Source organism: Doryrhamphus excisus, chromosome 1 (assembly GCF_030265055.1).
Source record: "Doryrhamphus excisus isolate RoL2022-K1 chromosome 1, RoL_Dexc_1.0, whole genome shotgun sequence".
NCBI classification, from domain to species: Eukaryota; Metazoa; Chordata; class Actinopteri; order Syngnathiformes; family Syngnathidae; genus Doryrhamphus; species Doryrhamphus excisus.
Window position 1 is genome coordinate 19,679,339 of NC_080466.1, and position 20,792 is coordinate 19,700,130.

General features: G+C 41.9%; 1 protein-coding gene across 1 annotated transcript in view; it reads left to right on the forward strand.

Moving 5' to 3' along the window:
* Positions 1–20,792, forward strand: part of cxxc4 (CXXC finger 4) — a 36,431-nt gene that overhangs the window by 3,162 nt on the left and 12,477 nt on the right. The gene's annotated exons all lie outside the window — the stretch shown is intronic.

The following is a 20,792-nucleotide window of genomic DNA, read 5'->3' on the forward strand; positions in this document are numbered from 1 at the left end:
TCCAAGTTTACACTTGGGAGATTCTTGGTCTTAACATAGGTCGTCCCTCGCTACATCACGGTTCCGACATTGCTCCCTCACTCGATCGCGTTTTTTGAAACAGTAATTAAAATAATATGCTGTTGTCTCATTAGTAGTAAAAAATATCCATATTTAAGCATTCATTCATTCATTTTCTACCGCTTATCCTCACGAGGGTCGCGGGGAGGCTGGAGCCTATCCTAGTTGTCTTCGGGCGAGAGGTGGGGTACACCCTGGACTGGTGGCCAGCCAATCACAGGGCTCATATAGACAAACAACCATTCACACTCACATTCATACCTATGTAAATCCAGTTAGTTGGTGGGAGCCACTTAAGATTGGCTTCTCAAAACAATATGCGTTCAAAAGAGTAATACATTTGCATCACAAAAATGCCTACTCGATAAAAATCACACACTCATATCACTCATGGACTATGGACATTATGAAGTTTTGGAATGTGGGAGGAAATGATGTCACAACAGGCACAGCAATAATAATACCATAATATTAATAATAATTGGAATGTATTCATAACACCTGTTACTGTTGCGGCCATAGCCCACAACAAGCTAAAACTCAACTCTGAACCCCCAACGTCATGTTGCGTCCACCATGGATTGTGCTCCCATGAAAGGTAAACTGTCTTAATGACTTATTTGTTTTGATTATATCTACTATCTTGGGAAATACAACTATAAAGGGGATTATATGGTGTTACAGTAAACCTCGGATATATCGGACTCGGATATATCGGAAATTCGCTCACAACGGACAGATAAAAAAGAACCAATTTTTCTGTAATGCATTTCCAATAAAAATTCATTGCATATATCGGATTTTTTATAACGGATTTCGCCTATTTCGGACAAAATCTCCAGTCCCGTTCCAATGCATTTCCATTAAATTTCCCTCACATATATCGGATGGCCGCATCGTGGCGCTCCGATTCGCCGAATCGTGACAGGCCGCTATACGACGTCATTTGCAGCGTTGCCTGCGCGTCCAGGTACATTGGAAACATAGTCAAGGAAGTGCCTTTTTATAACGGATAAAATCTGATTTACGCATATACCGGATATAAATCCGATATATGCGTAAAACGGACATTTTCCGGTATACGCATATAACGGATTTCGCTTATATCGGACAAAACCAGTGGGAACAATTGAATCCGATATATCTGAGGTTTACTGTATATTTCATCTATAGATGGCTCTCATAATGTTAAAAAAAGATCGGAAATCGGTTTTCAAACATATTCCATTCATAAAGAAAAATATAACCGTGACTATGGAGGGGTTTACTGTATGCTTAAACAGCCATCAAGTTAATTCACATATTAATGTGTCCAGTTATTGTTTCCGTTGGTCTTTGGTAAAATAGCCCTTGGTCTAATTAAGACAGAAAAACAATCAGAAGACCAACTGTTTCGCAAGAGGTTTATTTGAACCCAATTAGAGGGCTGAGTTTGAAGACGTTTATCATCATGTATTATTTGAATGTATTCACTGATGGCGAAGACCTACTGTATGTACAAGTCATCAACCTTAGGGCAAAATGGTTTGACTGTTAGATCATGTGGACGTTATTGTCATCTCTTCTAATAGTTTTTTTGGGGGGTGAAAGTGTTGGGGGCGGGAGGGGTGTTCTGTGATTATAGATTAACTTCACAGTGTTGTGACGTATGACGCAGTTTGATGTCTTAGCAACAGCTATGTTTTATGATTTTGGTGAGTGTTGCACCGATCGTAACTTTGGGATAATGTACTCAACAATCAGGACTTTGTGCACTAAACACAAAATTACAATGATTTTTAGCCTACAGCACAGGATGGCGGCAATTTTTGAAGGTTACATTGATGATGTGCCCACGTAGACGAAACTCTTCATAAGCCAACTTTACAAGGTCGGACCTAGATCAAACTTGGTGTACTTGTTTATGATGAAGATGCTGTCCTGTAGCAAACACAAATTAAATGCATCTTTCATTAATCTGAACAGGATTCCATGCATCAAATTCAGGGCAAAAAAATAAGACAGATTAAAATTGTGTTTCTCGATGAACTTCTGGGGAATTTGCCTGAATAAGACAAAACCTGAATCAGAAATACCAGATTGCTAAGTGTTGTAGCCTATGCCATATGAAGTGGGCGGAGTATGGTGGCCATGATTATATGTGAATGCAATGCTAACGAAGGTAATACAAAACTGGACATGCCTCCTCTATTGAATATAAATACTTTGTATCTTGCACCAATTTCTTAGACTAGAGCTGTCCTATCTAGTTAGTTTCTAGACTAGTTTTGGTCCCGTCTAGTCGTTGAGCGTGAACTGATGAAACGTGATCGGATTAGAGGTGAAACGTGCGGCCCGGTTGCGATTGTTTAAATTCCCTGATATAAAAAAATATATCGAACATTGAGAGGCAAAGTTTGATTTTCACTGAAAAACTGAACACGTTTGGGTTAGTCTCAAAATTAATTAAGCGACTTAACATGACTTTAGTACAATTAGGACTGACTCCATAAGGCAGAAAATTGTGAAGTGTGCAGGTTTTAATATTTACTTGCATGTCATGTGTCACAGGGTAAGGAAAACGGTTAAAGGTGGAATAATGGCGATCCTAAAGTTTATGTGTTCCAATAAAAGGCTTTCTGATGGGTTATGGGCTGGGATTGTAGACCCACAGAGGTGACAATCGGAAGCTTGTGTTCCGTTCCCGGACGTATCTTGTGCACAAACAGGTGTCTCAAACAGATGTCCAGGAAGTTTGTGTCACAATTTTTTAATGCATGGGTAGACTCACCAAACATGAAAACATATCCACCTTTAAAAGGATCTTCAGGGAGTTTTTTTACGATTGCGCACTTTGATAGTGGTAATTTTTGGACCAGGCACCTGTAATTACACCTGCACTTTCTGTTTACGGAAATAGGATGCAAGCTCCTTGAGGGTCTGAAGTGCACTTTTAAAGTTAACATTATGGGAATCGGGATCTTTTTCCTCCTTGTCTGGATTGTTTAAAGCTCAGAGGCATTCTGGGAAGAAACTTCTCCACATGCTAACTCCATCCCACACTTTGAATCCGACCGTCACATCCTCTTGCTAAATGCTCGCCTTGTGTACCTTTTTGCCTTGCAAGAGATGATAAGCTACTGGCAGCCAGTTAGATTTGGCTGTCAGCGTTTTCCACATGGGAATCGCCCTGAACTAATTATATCGTAAGCAGCGTTGGAAAAAAAAATGCAAATCAGAATTTTACTCACACCCCTGAAATCGGAGAGCCAATTTAATCTAATATCCCCTTTAATTTAGCACACTAATGCAAGGCCCTCGAGAGTTGCCCTGTGTCACCGCCATGCTGTTCCGCAGCAGATTCCGCCTCTCGCTTTCACCCCGCTTTTTTCCTTCCAGGATGGATTAGGTTGGCAGAAGAGTCTCATCTAACCTAACGTTTCCTGTGCAGCTACATTCGTCTCAAAGGTTCTTCGGGAACTTTGCAAATGTGATCATATGTGTGTCAGCGTTCAACTCAACTTTAAATCGTTAAATATGCTCTTGGCAGCTTTCGTTGACATGGTGATACAAACAGTTTGGCCTTACTTGGAACGGAACGACCGGAAGTTGACAGCTAATGTCTTTTTCATGAGAATGACTACAAAGAAATCTTGCATATAATGTGACCATGTGACCCTTCAATCATTGTTCTATGGTTTAATTTTCTGGATACAATTACAATTTATAGTATGATCAAACTCCGTTTTCATGCGCCCCAGCTTAAGTATGATTCTACTTTTTTTTGTTTCCTGAAATTTTGCCTCAATTTCCATATAGTATTGCAGTTAACAAACTTAACTAGCATGTTTGCCCTGTAAAGCAGCCTTCCTGTTGCTGATGTATTGTGTTTATTGAGTGTGACTGCAATATAACCTAATATAATGTCATAATATCCATCCATACATTTTCTATACTGCTTATCCTCACTAGGGTTACGGGCATGCTGGAGCCTATCCCAGCTGTCTTCGGGCGAGAGGCGGGGTACACCCCGGACTGGTTGCCAGCTAATCCCAGGGCACACATAGACAAACAACCATTCACACTCACATTCATACCTATGGACAATTTGGAGTCGCCAATTAACCTAGCATGTTCTTGGAATGTGGGAGGAAACCAGAGTACATGGAGAACATGGAAATTCCACGCAGATATGCCCGAGCAGAGAATCGATGTCATAATATGATATTATAATTTATGGCTTAAACTGAGAATTCTACCCAAAGCATGTCAAGCTCAATTAATTGATCAATAAGTGCTCCTAAAAGACGCCGGAGCAGTATTTGTTGTTCAAAACGGATCCTTTTTCCTTGCACAGGTCTGACCGAGGACGTCAATGTATTAATAGACCGTCCGACCATGCGACAATTTAAATTCAACCTTCAGTTGGACTTTGAAGGTTATGCCTCGCATGCATAATTGATGTCGTTTTCAAGGTTTTCGGTCGCGTGTGTGACGCTCAGTCGCGGATGCTCTTGAATAAAATGTGTCAACACAACACTGTTAATGTTATCAAAACTTTAGTTGATTATGTAGGCAAGCTTAGTGATGGAAAATTCCGAAAATAACACCGCGCGGTGCATCTACAAGTCGACAAGACTAAGCTTATGTGGCTGGAAAGCAGGACAAAGCAGACCGCTATCCGGTTGAACAGATTTCACCCAGATTTCACCCAGATTTTTTTTTAAATGAGCAAAATGTCAGAGGCCGGCATCAAGTCACGTGCGTGGAAAACAGCACAGCATCCCCTCCCACCCGCGGGCTCCTTTGTGTCATGTTGATATGACAACATGAAATGAGAACGATGTGAAGGTGGCACGTCTGTTCGGGAGCCTTTGCTTATTGTGTTCAAAAGACAAGGCCAGGAAAAAAAAAAGCAGATAGGAAGCGGGACCTTGAGGAAAATAGCTCGGATTCAGCCTCTTAATGAGAGCGAGGGCACCGAATCAGCGGCGGCGGCCAGGTCTAATTTGTTGTAGGTGTGCTCGGAATAGATAAGGAGCAATCTGTAACCTTCACCCCCTCCCCCCCAGAACCTTTACCTCCATGGCGATAACACTGAGTGCTCCCAGTCAGGGGTATAGAAATACAGGGAATGCAATAGGAAAGCCAGAGGGACAGACTGGATTTCTAACTTAGCGGGTTTATTCAAGCTTTAAAACTGCAGATTAATTTGGTTGCGGAGGAAGGGAGGGAGGGGGGAAGGAAGGAAGGAGGCGGTAAGCATCTCCACCTAAAGGGCAACCTTAAGCCCCTGTCAAGACAATAGGATTTTGCCATCGGAACCGTGATGCATCCTGCTTAATTATACGCATCTACGCTGCAAGCTAGGCTCAGCCGCCTCATTCATCGTCACGGCCCCCCCTTTTTCCATTCCTGTGCCGCATGGATGTTCTGTCAGCTTCCAACGGTGCCAAAAAGCTGTCCTCCTCAGGCAAACCCCAATGCGTGGCACTGTTAAAGAATTCATCGTTTTTTTTTTGTTTGTGTTATTTTTTTTTTTTTTTTCTCCCCCACTACCGCCAATTAGGACCACAGCGTAATCGGAGGCGTCCGGCGGATAATGCCCTTATATTATGTGGCCTGTCGCCTCCACCTGCCCTTGTGTGATTTAACATCCCTGCTTCGATGGTGACACAGAACTCATTGTCATTGTCTTTATTATGGCGCATGAGGGCTAGAAAAGCGAGAGTTAGATGGATGGTAGGATGGGAGGCGGTTGGTGGACGGACAAGCGTGAAAAGAGCAGGTGCGCGAGGACGTTAATGTGTGGCACTTTAAATTTTAAACACATGAGAGTAAATTATTGATGCCGACTCCGGCTGAGAAGTTAAAAGGTATCTCGTCATTACGGAAGGCTTGTATATGAAAAAGGTTGCGTGAGAAAAGACTTTGGTAAATGCGTCGGAACATCTCGGGAACAAAGTGTTTTAATACCCTCGGAAAATATGATTGACGTGTTTTCAGCTTTGCGCATGTTTTGTCTGTTTGGAATGGACAGATTAGTGAAGAACACTCCCAATGCCCAAACCCCATTTGTAATCTTAATAAGATGCTAAACATTATTTGATTATTCAAATTGTTTATAACCTTCTGCTGATAATGTTTTATCATTATTGTGAGATTTTGCACTTTTCAGCGGTCCTTTAACGCACCATAGTTGTGTGCTGTGAGATGTTTGTTTGGCTACGGCAGCACAAGCTTTGATCGTCAATATATCGTTAATATATCGTTAATATGAAGAGCTTGCAACCAAAAGGCGCTAAATCCATTTGGACTGATTTCGAGAAAATCAATGATTTTTAACTACGCACATATCAATCTATTTGGTCATCAAGTCTATATTGCAAATGAAAGAGCTATCAATATAGGTCATAAAAATGCATGCTATAAAAATCCTGCACACACCATTTGTTATTTTATATATATTTTGTAATTATTTATTTTTTTCGGATTTAGCGCCTTTTGGCTGAAATAAATTTGAAGTCACCTTTAACTTCTTCAATGGCATTGTTGTAAAAGAATGTAAGGTGCTTTAATGTGCTATGCTAAAAAAATAATTACAACACAGAAGCCATTCTCAACATACAATACAAAATAATAATTATTAATTAAATTAATAAAAATGTTATTAAAAGCACTGCTCATATTTGACTGCACCATGAAGGTGACAGTGACAAAAATCATCTCATTACAAACTCTTTACATTGTATGTTTTGTAGTACAAGTAAAATAATGTTTCTCATGAAAGTTGGAGGTGTCAAGGTAGAGACATGCCTTTTATGGCGTAAAAAAAACTTCCATGTTACAGAATACTGTAAAAACACAATTTGTGTTCTCCTGAATTGCATAACATACTGTAACTATCATACGTGTACTTAATATACACAAACAAAACAGGATGCGCACTGATACTGACTTTCTGTATGTGCAGTGCCAATTGTATTCTTCTCTCTGATTGGTCAGATTATCAATAGATGGGAAACTTGGGCCAATCAGAATAAAGAATAAAGAAAGGGATTTAGCTCCTTTTGGTTGAAATCCGAAATGGAAATAGCGCCTTTTGGTTGAAAGCATAAATTTCACTTTTATATCACTTTTTTTCATATTTTTAAAAATGATTTCAAGACCAAAATATGTGATTTGGATACACATGACAGAGGTCTATTAAACTCATGAAAAACATGCAACTTAGTGAAAATTGGATTTAGCGCCTTTTGGCTGCAAGCTCTTCATATATCATCATAAATTATGCGCAGTAGATGTGGGTTGGAGAAACGTCTTCTCTCGGTGGTAGCCCGATGTCCAGGCTAAAGGCTACACCGTGACTTCAGTTTAATCTGTTCATTGATCATCTTCCATTATCATTCATTAGTTTTGAGAAGAAACAAGGGGAGCGTTCAGGAGCTGAATCTAGTCTAATAATTACAACTGTCACTTTCGCTGCAAACGTTGATCTGAAATTAGAGGAGAACTCCAACGTCGAGCTAGCAGGAGGGTTTGGAGGGAGGGTATGAAAAGCTAACATTTTTATGGGCTTATTTTGTTTTTTTTACCAATTGCGAGTGATCTTGGCATGTTACCCCCACGAATTGCTGGGATTTTCTATGTTTCCGATCTGTCTGTTTGTCTTTACGCTCTCATAACCCATAAAAAGCATATGTTGTGTTCTTTTTTATGTTTTATGATGGTTAGCTTCATTTTACACTAAGTACTAAGAGTCTTGAACCAGTCATGATGTGCTATATATATCACTATATTGGCACTTACTATGGTACCCATTATGTCATTGGATGGTCATATCACCTCCTACTTCGGTACGGGACAAAAAAATTGAAAAAATAAAAAAATAACAACCTTAAACCATATTAGGAAAGCAGGAAGTGAACAAATGTAACAGTTACTGATTGTAAAAGTACCAGATGGAGGGGTAGGATTTAATAAGCTTTGCTTCTTCCTACTCCTTTTGGACATGTGGAACTGTGAACTGATTATGGGATGCATTCAATTGTAATCTGATGCATGTTCAATTGAAATAAAACCATTACCATTACCATTACCATTACCATTACCAAGTACAGTGAAGTTGGCGTGACTGGTTGGGGTGTCCAATAGTGAAAAAAATTAATTCATATAATATGATATGGGCTGCACGGCGGTCAAGTGGTTAGTGCGCAGACCTCACAGCTAGGAGACCAGGGTTCAATCCCATCCTCGGCCATCTCTGTGTGGAGTTTGCATGTTCTCCCTGTGCATGCGTGGGTTTTCTCCGGGTACTCCGGTTTCCTCCCACATTCCAAAAACATGCTAGGTTAATTGGCGACTCCAAATTGTCCATAGGTATGAATGTGAGTGTGAATGGTTGTTTGTCTATATGTGCCCTGTGATTGGCTGGCCACCAGTCCAGGGTGTACCCTGCATCTCGCCCGAAGACAGCTGGGATAGGCTCCAGCACCTCCCGCAACCCTTGTGAGGATAAGCGGTAGAAAATGAATGAATAATATGATATGAAATAATATGGCTAACATCCATAAGGATATTACATTCCACGATTCCATGATCCTAGGTTGGCTAGGATAGGCTAGGTTGGCTTTAGCTCATGGAATTGTGATCCAACATGCCTGGTGCAAATTTGAATGCGTTGACAGAGTTTGTTGGTTCAAAGGATGGCGGTGGCGTACGCCCCGGTGTCGTTCGTCGTCGTGCGCGCTGAGGTGAAAGTGAATGTGTGAGTGACAGGCGGAGACGCCGATATAAATCGGCCAACGTGGTTTTTTTAAGCGTCTCCCGTTTCTGCAAGTCAAATCCTCGCACGCTGCCACCTCCTCTATTGTGGCTCTGCTCGCACATTATGAATATTTCATGGCAAGCATCTGACACCATGCCCAGAAAGATATTTCAAGGTTTTTTTTTTTCCACCACCACCCCCCCTTCTCCCTGACAGAAACCCCGAGGTTAGAGAGCGTCATAGTGGTGTGAAGTCGGGCTGTGGCCCCCGGCAGTGGATAGGATTTATGATGCTTGATGACATCAGGTGGATATATTCCTTCCTTTCTCTTTGTCTCCCACTTGCTGATGAACTATTGAGATGTTCACAGTTTGTTGTCGCTCCTCAAAGATCCGTCTGTGCTGAGTGATTTCAGTCTGCTCAGCGTGCAAGCTGTGTCTTGACAAACTGTGACCGCTCCCCCCCCCCCCATCTGATGAGCGTGGAGCCGCAATGACTAAGCAGAGGGTCTCTGCGTGGGTTACACCTTTGTTAGCTGCCGCCCTTAGCACACTGCATTGGCTTAGCTTTATGGACTCCTGATCTAAATTTGAAGACGAGTTGAAACATTTTGCACAGTAATGGTAATGGTAATGGTTTTACAGTAAACCTTGGATATATCGGACTCGGATATATCGGAAATTCGCTCACAACAGACAGATAAAAAAGAACCAATTTTTCTGTAATGCATTTCCAATAAAAATTCATTGCATATATCGGATTTTTTATAACGGATTTCGCCTATTTCGGACAAAATCTCCAGTCCCGTTCCAATGCATTTCCATTAAATTTCCCTCGCATATATCGGATGGCCGCATCGTGGCGCTCCGATTCACCGAATCGTGACAGGCCGCGCTATACGACGTCATTTGCAGCGTTTGCAGCGTTGCCTGCGCGTCCAGGTACATTGGAAACATAGTCAAGGAAGTGCCTTTTTATAACGGATAAAATCCGATTTACACATATACCGGATATAAATCCGATATATGTGTAAAACTGACATTTTCCGGTATACGCATATAACGGATTTCGCTTATATCGGACAAAACCAGTGGGAACAATTGAGTCCGATATATCCGAGGTTTACTGTATTTCATTTGAACATGCATCAGATTACAATTGAATGCATCACATAATCAGTTCACAGTTCCACATGTCCAAAAGGAGTAGGAAGAAGCAAAGCTTATTAAATCCTACCCCTCCATCTGGTACTTTTACAATCAGTAACTGTTACATTTGTTCACTTCCTGCTTTCCATAATACATTCATTCATTCATTTTCTACCGCTTTTTCCTCACGAGGGTCGCAGGGGTGCTGGAGCCTATCCCAGCTGTCTTTGGGCAAGAGGCGGGGTACACCCTGGACTGGTGGCCAGCCAATCACAGGGCACATATAGACAAACAACCATTCACACTCACATTCATACCTATGGACAATTTGGAGTGGCCAATTAATCTAGCATGTTTTTGGAATGTGGGAGGAAACCGGAGTACCCGGAGAAAAACCACACATGCAGGGGGAGAACATGCAAACTCCACACAGAGATGGCCGAGGGTGGAATTGAACCCTGGTCTCCTAGCTTTGAGGTCTGCGCGCTAACCACTAGACCACCGTGCCGCCTTCCATAATACAATTTAAGTTTTTTTTTTTAATAATGTACCTCTGTGATTGGCTGGCGACCAGTCCAGGGTGTACCCCGCCTCTCGCCCGAAGACAGCTGGGATAGGCTCCAGCACCCCCGCGACCCTCGTGAGGAAAAAGCGGTAGAAAATGAATGAATGAATAATGTACCTCGTACCGAAGGTTGGATCTTGCGATTCATTTGCGAACATTTTGCGAACATTTTGCAATTCTTTTCTGTCTAAACATTCTTGTTAGTCACATTGGTTTGGGCATGTTTGATGCCAGTGATTTTAGAAGGCTAGTGGAAATGTTGCTCCAGGCGGTGACGATAGCTTCACAGAGGGCATCCACAGTCTGGAACTGGTACTGTTTTTGTAAACTTCTCTTGCGTTCCATCCCTAAATGTTCTCAGTTGGATTTAGATCAGGGGAACACATGGGATGGTCCGAAAGAGTGAGGTTATTCCTCTGGAAGACGGGCATTATGAACCAAAAAACAATCATTACACGGCCTTCAGTCATTAGGGATGCCATCTGCATCATCTTCACATACGTAGGGAAGGGAAAAGCACCCCAGATCAAGATGGCGCCCCTGCCCTTACACTGGGGCAGGTCGAAAACATCTCAGGTGGGATCGTCATACCAGTAATGTTGGAAAGCATCTGAACCATCAAGGTTATATTTTATATTTCGTGCTTTTGTGCAAAATCCAAACTGGCAATTTTGTGGCGTACCCTTCTCTCGCAGACGCTGTCTAATGGTAATTGGACTACACTCGGCACCAGCAATAACCTTCATTTGAGCCGAGGGTCATCCCGTGTCTTAACAGACAGCAAATCAGATCCTTAGACTCAGTCCCAGTGACATGTTTTTAGGGTCTACCGCTTGACTCGTTTGTCCCACAACCCTAGGGATCTTTGAAGAAGTTAGTCTTACTGCTTCCGACCTCGGAGGCCTTGCTTATGCAGCTCAACAATTTGTCCACGTACAAAGAGAGAATGCTTTTTTGCCTTTGCCATCAAAAGACCATGACTTTGTATATACCTGACAGAAAATGACAGGGAATCCACATTTTGTCTTAAACCTTTGATCAGCTGATGAACAGTCCTTTTCGCTTTTGTGGTTGTTGGCAATAAATTACTTACTATCCATTTTCTTAGCCGCTTATCCTCACTCGGGTCATGGTGGTATGCTGGAGCCTATCCCAGCTGATTTCTTCTTTTTGGATTTTGAAGCTCTACTGAGAACGTCATTTTTCATGCACATGATACCGTTTTTCAACTGGTGTTAAATTTTGTATCAGGAGTGTAGTGGAACCTATGGTCATGAGCTTTGGGTAGTGACCGAAAGGACAAGATCGCTGGGCTCTTCCTTAGAGATAAGGTGAGAAGCACTGACATCCGAGAGAGTAGAACCGCTACCCCTCCGCATTCAGAGGAGCCAGATGAGGTGGCTTGGGCCACCTCCTGGACGCCTCCCTGGGGAGGCAGACCTCGGAGAAGACCCAGGACACGTTGGAGAGACTATGCCTCCCAAATGGCCTGGGAATGTCTCTCGATCCGCCGGTAGGAGCTGGAGGAAGTGGCCGGGGAGTGGGAAGTCTGGGCCTCCCTGCTTGGGCTGCTGACGCCACAACCCGACCTTAGATAAGCGGTAGAAGATGGATGGATGGATGGATGGATGGATTTGTAAATATAATTTTATTAATGTCTTGTGAAAATATGTCGCTCCATACTACGGTAAATGTGTGGCACCTTTGGTAGCCTGGCTAACTTCCATGTTGTTCATTGAAGGTTGAAGCATTTATGTGATTGCTAACTCAGACTAGCTGATTGTATTTGGTTTATTTGGTTTTCTTATTTGAAATGCTAGAATTTTCTGTTTAATTAATTTACTCGGCTGCACAGCAGTCGAGTGGTTAGCGTGCAGACCTCACAGCTAGGAGACCAGGGTTCAATTCCATCCTCAGCCATCTCTGTGCCATCTCTGTGTGGAGATGTTGCATGTTCTCTCTGTGCATGCATGGGTTTTCTCCGGGTACTCCGGGTTCCTCCCACATTCCAAAAACATGCTAGGTTAATTGGCGACTCCAAATTGTCCATAGGTATGAATGTGAGTGTGAATGGTTGTTTGTCTATATGTGCCCTGTGATTGGCTGGCGACCAGTCCAGGGTGCACCCCGCCTCTCGCCCGAAGACAGCTGGCATAAGCTCCAGCACCCCCGCGACCCTCGTGAGGAAAAGCGGTGGAAAATGAATGAATGAATGAATTTACTTATTGTAGTAAGTGTACCACTGTGGAGCCCAGAACAGTTTTTCTTTGGAAAAATAGGTTAATCATGTCCCTTTGTGTTTTTCTGCATACTTTTTTTTTAACTTACGACTTTATTGAGTATTTGTCCAGAACCTACATAGCATACATACAGGGATAGTTCGGGTAATGCGAGCTTACATGTTCCAAAGCTGTGTATGTAAACACTGTAGAACACATACACAATGATGGATGCTCAGTAATACCGAATGATTTTGACATCTGATTTTTTTTTGTAATGATGTAAATGCATTTGTCGTTTGAACGCTGGACCTATGTTCTGAACACAACTCTGCTCACGGGACGAAGTGGGGGGGCAAGTCACCGTTGATGCACTACACTGTTACACTACACGATCCAAGCTATCCATTTAATGAAGTATGTGTGTCTTCCTGCATTTGGCGGCCAGGTCATTTACATCCAGTCCCTACTGATTGATATTCCACTTGAGATCTTTGCCGTCACTAACCCTAACCTAAATATTAAGTTGATTTCCAGTAAATATGCCTTGTCGTGCGTAAAGACCCTCTGAGTGGAAGGGCTCCCACACAGATGCTGGCAAATCTGCTCCAAACAAGAAGGCCTGCTCCTGCTTTGCATTTCAATTTAACATTTCAGAGAAGTGGCAGCACGTCGCCTTGCTTAGCTTCCTTCCTCCCTTCGTTACGCCCACGCTGCTTCACGCTCGCTGTTCAAAGGGCTGCAACCTAGGCTGGGAAATTTCAGATTTCCATAACGGATCCCTCAGGTATCAAAATGTTAGGCGCATGTCCGGCGCAGCAATAATGCATTTCATCATCAGCTCTTCTGTAGGTTATTGCTTCATTTATATACAGAAATGCCCTATAAATTGTTACTCTAGTTTACAGTGGAACTTGAGTTTTCATCATTAATCTGTTTTAAAAGGTCAGAGAAAAAACAAATACATGTTTCCCCATAAGAAATAATATAAATCCAATTAATCCATTCCAGACACCAAAAAAAAAACTTAAAAGAGTAGATTGTTCAAGGTGTTTCCTTGCTTCCTTGAACGTTATTGTACACTTCAGTAGCAGGTACAATCATCATTTCACACATACATACTATCTGTTGTGTGTCGCTGTTAAACCATTCCCCCTGCAACCTGTGTTAACTAAGGAACCCAAACCTTTTCTAACAGACGCTAGCTACCTTTGTATTTTGATACGAGTTCCTTCTTGAATTCAATAGTGTTTCTCACCTTCTTTATCAAAGGTCTGGCAGTTGCCAGCTTTTAGCTATATTTTAAACAAAAATGCACACTCAGAAATACGCAGTGTCCTCGAAAGTATAATTCACACTCAAAGCAGTGCGTAAAAAGAAGGAAAGAAGGAGACAGATACAAAGTTGTTCATCGTTCTGTGTATTTTCTATGAACCATTAAAGCACACACACTTATTATCAAGGATTCCTGAACCGGACTCCCAACTCTACAAGAACCACTTTCCATTCTTCACAAAGCATCCAATGTACGGATGCTTTGTTTGGGTTTTCGACTATTGTTACTCATTGCCATTCACTGCGACTGGGAGGTGTTACCCACTGTAATGGTAATGGTAATGGTTTAATTTCATTTGAACGTGCATCAGATCACAATTGAGTGCATCCCATAATCAGTTCACAGTTCCACATGTCCAAAAGGAGTAGGAAGAAGCAAAGCTTATTAAATCCTACCCCTCCATCTGGTACTTTTACAATCAGTAACTGTTACATTTGTTCACTTCCTGCTTTCCTAATATAGTTTAAGTTTGATATTTTTAATTTTTTGTCACGTACCGAAGTACGAGGTGATAAGAGCATCCAATGACATAATGTGTACCATAGTAAGTGTCAATATAGTGATATATATAGCACATCATGACTGGTTCAAGACTCTTCATCCTTGTATTTAGCAAACATCAACTGCTTGTATTGTTTCTTGAATTGGCTCATCCATAGTTTGAAATGCTATGGCTTTTTAACGTAGTCCTAGCATATAAGTGTTTCAAATGTACTTCTTCCACTGTACCATCCAGCCTCTTACGAAATAATTTGAACGCTAATTCATTCATTTTCTACCGCTTATCCTCACGAGGGTCGCGGGGGTGCTGGAGCCTATCCCAGCTGTCTTCGGCGAGAGGCGGGGTGCACCCTGGACTGGTCGCCAGCCAATCACAGGGCACATATAGACAAACAACCATTCACACTCACATTCATACCTATGCACAATTTGGAGTGGCCCCGAACTCTAATGTTATACATCATTACAATAATTCATTTATTTATTAATTTATCTTCAAATACATCGATACGTCTGACTTTCATTCCTGCTAGAGACTTCAAGCATCAGTAACTCCCGACCTCCTCAAGCATCGGTTTGCTTTGTTTACCCCAAATTTCACGTCTTCCTGTCTGGCATATGAGGTTTGCTCTCAGAGAAATGAGCTTCCCTAGCAGCCTTGTGTCAGATCGCCTGCATGGACAAGGGTACTTATATAAAGCTAATTGAAATGGAGGCAGGCGCTGTTGTACTTAGAGGCGGGAAGGTGATCTTGACTGCAGACGGCTGCCTCTGACCCGAGGGCGCGCTGGGCTCAGCCTCCATCTGTGTGGGCAGGGATTTTCCTCGCATGACAAATGGAAACGTCACCGTGTCTGCGTGTCTCGGAGAAATTACATTCCCATGCACCCGTGCTTCCTCCGTCATGTTTGAAATTATACATTAGTGTCCCGGCTCCTCGAGCAATGTTGGCAAATATCCCAAAATTTAATGGTAATCTCCTACTGAGGCACATTACCGGAGACGGATGTCGCTCTGCATCTTCTGACCACGCCCCCGACCCCAGCCAGTGATGTCATGTATCCAGCAGGTGTTTTGTCTTTAGCAGCTGATGGAGAACATCTGCTGTGACATCAGTGAATGGGCCGCGTCCATAGTGGGGAACAGGTTGGGTTTTACCGGCTCTCCATCATGTGGATGTCATTGCATTTAGAACCTAGATGACTGTTGGTGGAACCTCTTGATGATTAATGATGATAACACGCTGGATCAGATCTCGAAAAAAGACATTCCCCATAGAACCTTCAGTGGGGACTTAACCTACTACCTACGAACCCACTATAAAAACCATCGATATTATACAAAAACACAATATAACAAGACATGGTATTACCAAGCTTATTGAGGATGGATATCATCACAGTAAGGGAATTTCCATGAAGTAGGATTCAATCTTACAATATGGAAAACCTATTTATGACTTTCCAAATACAGTATGTTTGTTTTTTTTACCATTATTAGAGACATCTAGACATGAAATAACACCCCTACAATCGCATTTAGACTACTATTGTTCATTATTTTTGCCACATTGCTAATGCATAGAATAATGGATCACTGCATGGACCCAAGAACTTACCACTTCCACACGGAACAGAGAACTTTTTTCACTCTCTTATGACAGACGTACCATGTGTGTGGCCCACCTAGTCTTTAAGCATTAAATGAAGCCTGCTTGGATGAGAGTCGAAACGTCTTTTAAGAAATGGTAGTAGTAATGCCAAGGTTATATTTATTCAAGCCAATGAGGAAGAGTTGGTTAAGGCTAACAATGTGGCATTTAATGCTATTTTGGTAATGGTTCTATTTCATTTGAACATGCGTCAGATTACAATTGAGTGCATCACATAATCAGTTCACAGTTCCACATGTCCAAAAGGAGTAGGAAGAAGCGAAGCTTATTCAATCCTACCCCTCCATCTGGTACTTTTACAATCAGTAACTGTTACATTTGTTCACTTCCTGCTTTCATAATATAGTTTCAGGTTTTTTTTTTATTATTATTATTATTATTTTATTACGTACCGAGTATTAAGTACGAGGTGATATGACCATACAATGACATAATGGGTACCATAGTTGTATTTTAACATATCTTTTACTCTGTTTACTTGCTTTTATTCAACTCCATTTTTCTGTAAAGTGTCTTTGAGTATTTTCAAAAGCGCTATACAAATAAAATGTATTATTATTATAGTAAATATCAATATAGTGATAGGTATAGCACATCATGACTGGTTCAAGACTCTTCATCCTTGTATTTAGCAAACATCAACTGCCTGCATTTTTGATTCTATGTTGTTGCTACCCAAAGTTGACATGTCTATTTTGTGCATGTGTGCACGTGGTTGTTCAGGTGCTCTGTAAATGTAAACGTTGAACGTCAAATGAAAGATAAAGAGACTTATTTGCAATTGTGAACTCTTTTTAACACCCTTATTGGGGCTCTTCTTTTTGGAATAGGTGTCACAAAAGACTTTAAAGGTGTATTTGTCCGGAAAAATGTAGTTTGCCTCACGACTTTGGTGGCATTCTGTTTTATGGCTCCCACCGAATTGCACTTTTCCATATAACGTGCTCCATTTAACTACCCGGTGTCTTTGAAGATAGCCGGCCAATCCGCTCCTATGCAAGTCTTGTAAAATCTATGTCCTACAGTTATACGTCACTCTAATTACATTCCCTATTAGCAAGCAGCGGCTGTGAGTCACACTGAGCTCAGCCTCCAGCAGCACTTTGCCATATGGTCCATCTGCACGTCGGCGATATTTGGCAAGACGCTTTGCGAAGGTCAAAAATCAAGTCAGGGGACGATGCCAGAATTGCATCTATGCTAATTGCTTTCGCCTTCATTCATTTCAGACTCGTCTGCTCTAACTCCCTCCTCCCTCCCCGCCTCTCTTTCTCGCTCTCCCGGCTCCTGCTGAACTTCGTAATCTGCTTTAGGATGTTTCTGAGATGGAGATGGATTTGGTTTTCCTCCGCTGCCCCCCAGCCTAATCTCCCCCCTGTGACCACCCCGCCTCTCGCAGGCGCAGCTCTTAAGCACACCATCATACATCTCCTGCCCCCCCCCCATCCCACCCCCCAACACACACACTGTATGAGCCGAGTCAGCAAAAAACTGCCAAATTCCTCATTACTCACAAACATCCGCAATACACTTAGCTTGATTTGCTCCAATGGATGCCTGGTGCACAAGGCTGGACCTTGAAGTAAACGATTGTCGCTGTTCTTCAGTGCTGGCATGCAATCACATGTGAGTTGTTGTCAGTAAGCTTTAGTCACACAACAATTAAATTCAGGAAGGGCGCGTATTTAAATATTCCCTTTCTCGGGGTAAATAACCTGAAATAAATATATTGTTTGACTTAATGTGGTAATATTGTATTTATGTCTAATCATCTATATTATTCTTATGGATAGGCTTTTCACTATTGTTAGTATATGATTTTATCTTAAATATTCATCCATCCAAATGTATTTTAGTATAATAAAATATATGAATATGTCTTTTAAAATAGTTTTGTTTATGTATTTTAATTACATTTTACAATATTCATATAAACATATTAATATAACCATGACTGTATATATATATATATATATATATATATATATATATATATATATATATATATACACACACACACACACACAGACATATACATGTACATATATTTTACATATTTTCTATTGCCGGAACAATACATAACTGGATATTAAATATATAAATATATATTACAGTTGTTTTGGGCAATTTAACATCAAAAATGTCGAATTTAATGTGACACATCGCATTGCTGACATTATGCTGACATGCGGCAGGAGACCAGGGTTCAATTCCACCCTCGGCCATCTCTGTGTGGAGTTTGCATGTTCTCCCCGTGCATGTGTGGGTTTTCTCCGGGTACTTTTTCCAAAAACATGCTAGGTCAATTGGTGACTCCAAATTGTCCATCGGTATGAATGTGAGTGTGAATGGTTGTTTGTCTATATGTGCCCTGTGATTGGCTGGCCACCAGTCCAGGGTGTACCCCGCCTCTCGCCCAAAGACAGCTGGGATAGGCTCCAGCGACTCTCGTGAGGAAAAGCGATAGAAAATGAATGAATGAATGAATGAAAAGAAAACATTTTGAAATGTCATCATTAGTGCCTCTGGTGGTTGCAGCCAAGTATTGCACCCTATTTTACTTCACATTAATTCTTCAAGACGGAGTGATTATTTTGAGCTGCACGGTGAATAAGTGTTTAGAATGTTGATCGCATAGTCAGGAGACTGGGATGACCTGGGTGGGCTTGGGCATCTCTGTAGGTGAGTGGGTAGTTTGGGTACTCCGGTTTCTACGTTCATTTGTGACGGTGTCCATAAGTATGAATGTGAGTGTGATTGATGTCATTGTCTGACAACCAGTCCCATATGCTGGGATAGGCTCCAGCATACCTCTGTGACCCAGGGAGACATAAGAGACATAGAAAATGTATGAATGATTACTACCACAATCTCTAAGTGTTATTTTAAAAGGAAACAGGAAGCAAAGGCAGCTAAAAAAAAAACTCTAGACCCCTAAAATTGGAGTCATATGCAGCATTTTCTTGCAACGTTGCTGCGTTGCAGGCCGGGGGTCAATGGCGTGTGGCTGACTAGATGAGCGTTCCGTCCGTGATGACGGCCTTGGAGAGCGGTACCTTTTATAAATGGCATTGGGCGATGGTAATATTGGCTACAAGCTCCAAGATGAGATTCCCCCCCCCCCATAGCCTCTACCTTGCAGCAAAGGTGATGGATTGCACTACCTTCCAGGTTTGAGCCTGGCAACGCCCCAATATTCCGGCAGAATAAAGTGACAGGCAATACATAACCCATCAGTTAAGGCCGACTGCGCCGCTCTTTCACTGCTTCGTACCCTGAATGTATGGCTGCCTCCCTACTTGACCGTGATGAAAATTATGCCTGGCTTGCCTTTTTCCTGATTCCTGAAGGCTCACCGCTGCGCTGATTTGAGTGCATGGCATCATGGCATGATACTGCTCACAGACCAGTTCTCTACTATTTGGCTAGAAAGTACTTTCTGGGTTTGTCTAAGCTAACTATTCTATTCCTGAATTACTGCATACATGCACCATTTTTCTGCCATATGCACCACATGGTGGCGCTGTTATTAAACCCCTAAAGTTTCACCTCCTAAGTCGTTCTAAGTCCTCCTAAGTCATTCTACCAATATATACGATAACTTTAGGGTGTTTTGCTGAATCGCCACAGACTTCGGTACGCAACATTAGGGGACTGACAAGCTCATTTCATTCAAATTTGAGCAAGATTGGTTGGAAAAACATGGTTGCCATCAAGCTAAGGTGTACTAAGTCATTAGCCACGTTTACATGGACCCAAATATTCCAATTCCATTCAGGTTATTTGCTCAAACAGAAAGAATGTAACCTTTTTTATACACCTCATTCCGAAAAAAAGTGCCAATCCGAATGAATATATAATCGGATTCACAGGGGTGGAATATTCCTTTAACCAATCCGATTGAGGTATCTTGTACCCGCTCAATCGGAAAGTTGTCAGACTGCGTTCTTCTTCGTGGTGTTTTTCTTCTTCTGTTGTTTATTGGCGGTTGGCAAGCAGCTTTTGTGTGCATTACCTCCATCTGTGGAACAGAATCTAAACCCTTCTATACGCCATTCACAAGTCCAGTTTTATTAAAAAAGAAAATACGTTTGTTTTTGGTTCAAACTAAATTTCAAGACTGGACGAAGGAAAAACTGGCAATACGGAGTTATTCCAACAAGTGAAAGAAAAACTCGAGGAAGTTGGTATCACGTGATGTTGGTGTTTACGCTTTACTGCGCATGCCCCATTGACTATTCTGGTTGATTATAGCGCCGCATGTAGACACGCGATTGGAATATTCCTTTCCATGGATACCATTGCTTTCGGAAAGGTCATTCGGAAAGAGAAAAACTCCTCATGTATACGTGGCTATTGACCAGACTACTACTTTTAATCCATCCTTAGCACACAGGTAGCATCCAGATCTGCGGTCAAGGGAATTGGCTAAAAAATGAACCCTAAGAGGTTTAAACCCACTAAAGGGGGGAAGAAGAACATGCATACTCCTCCAAAAAGCGTTCCTTTCCAATGATCCATACTTACTTCCCCATCTTTCTGTAA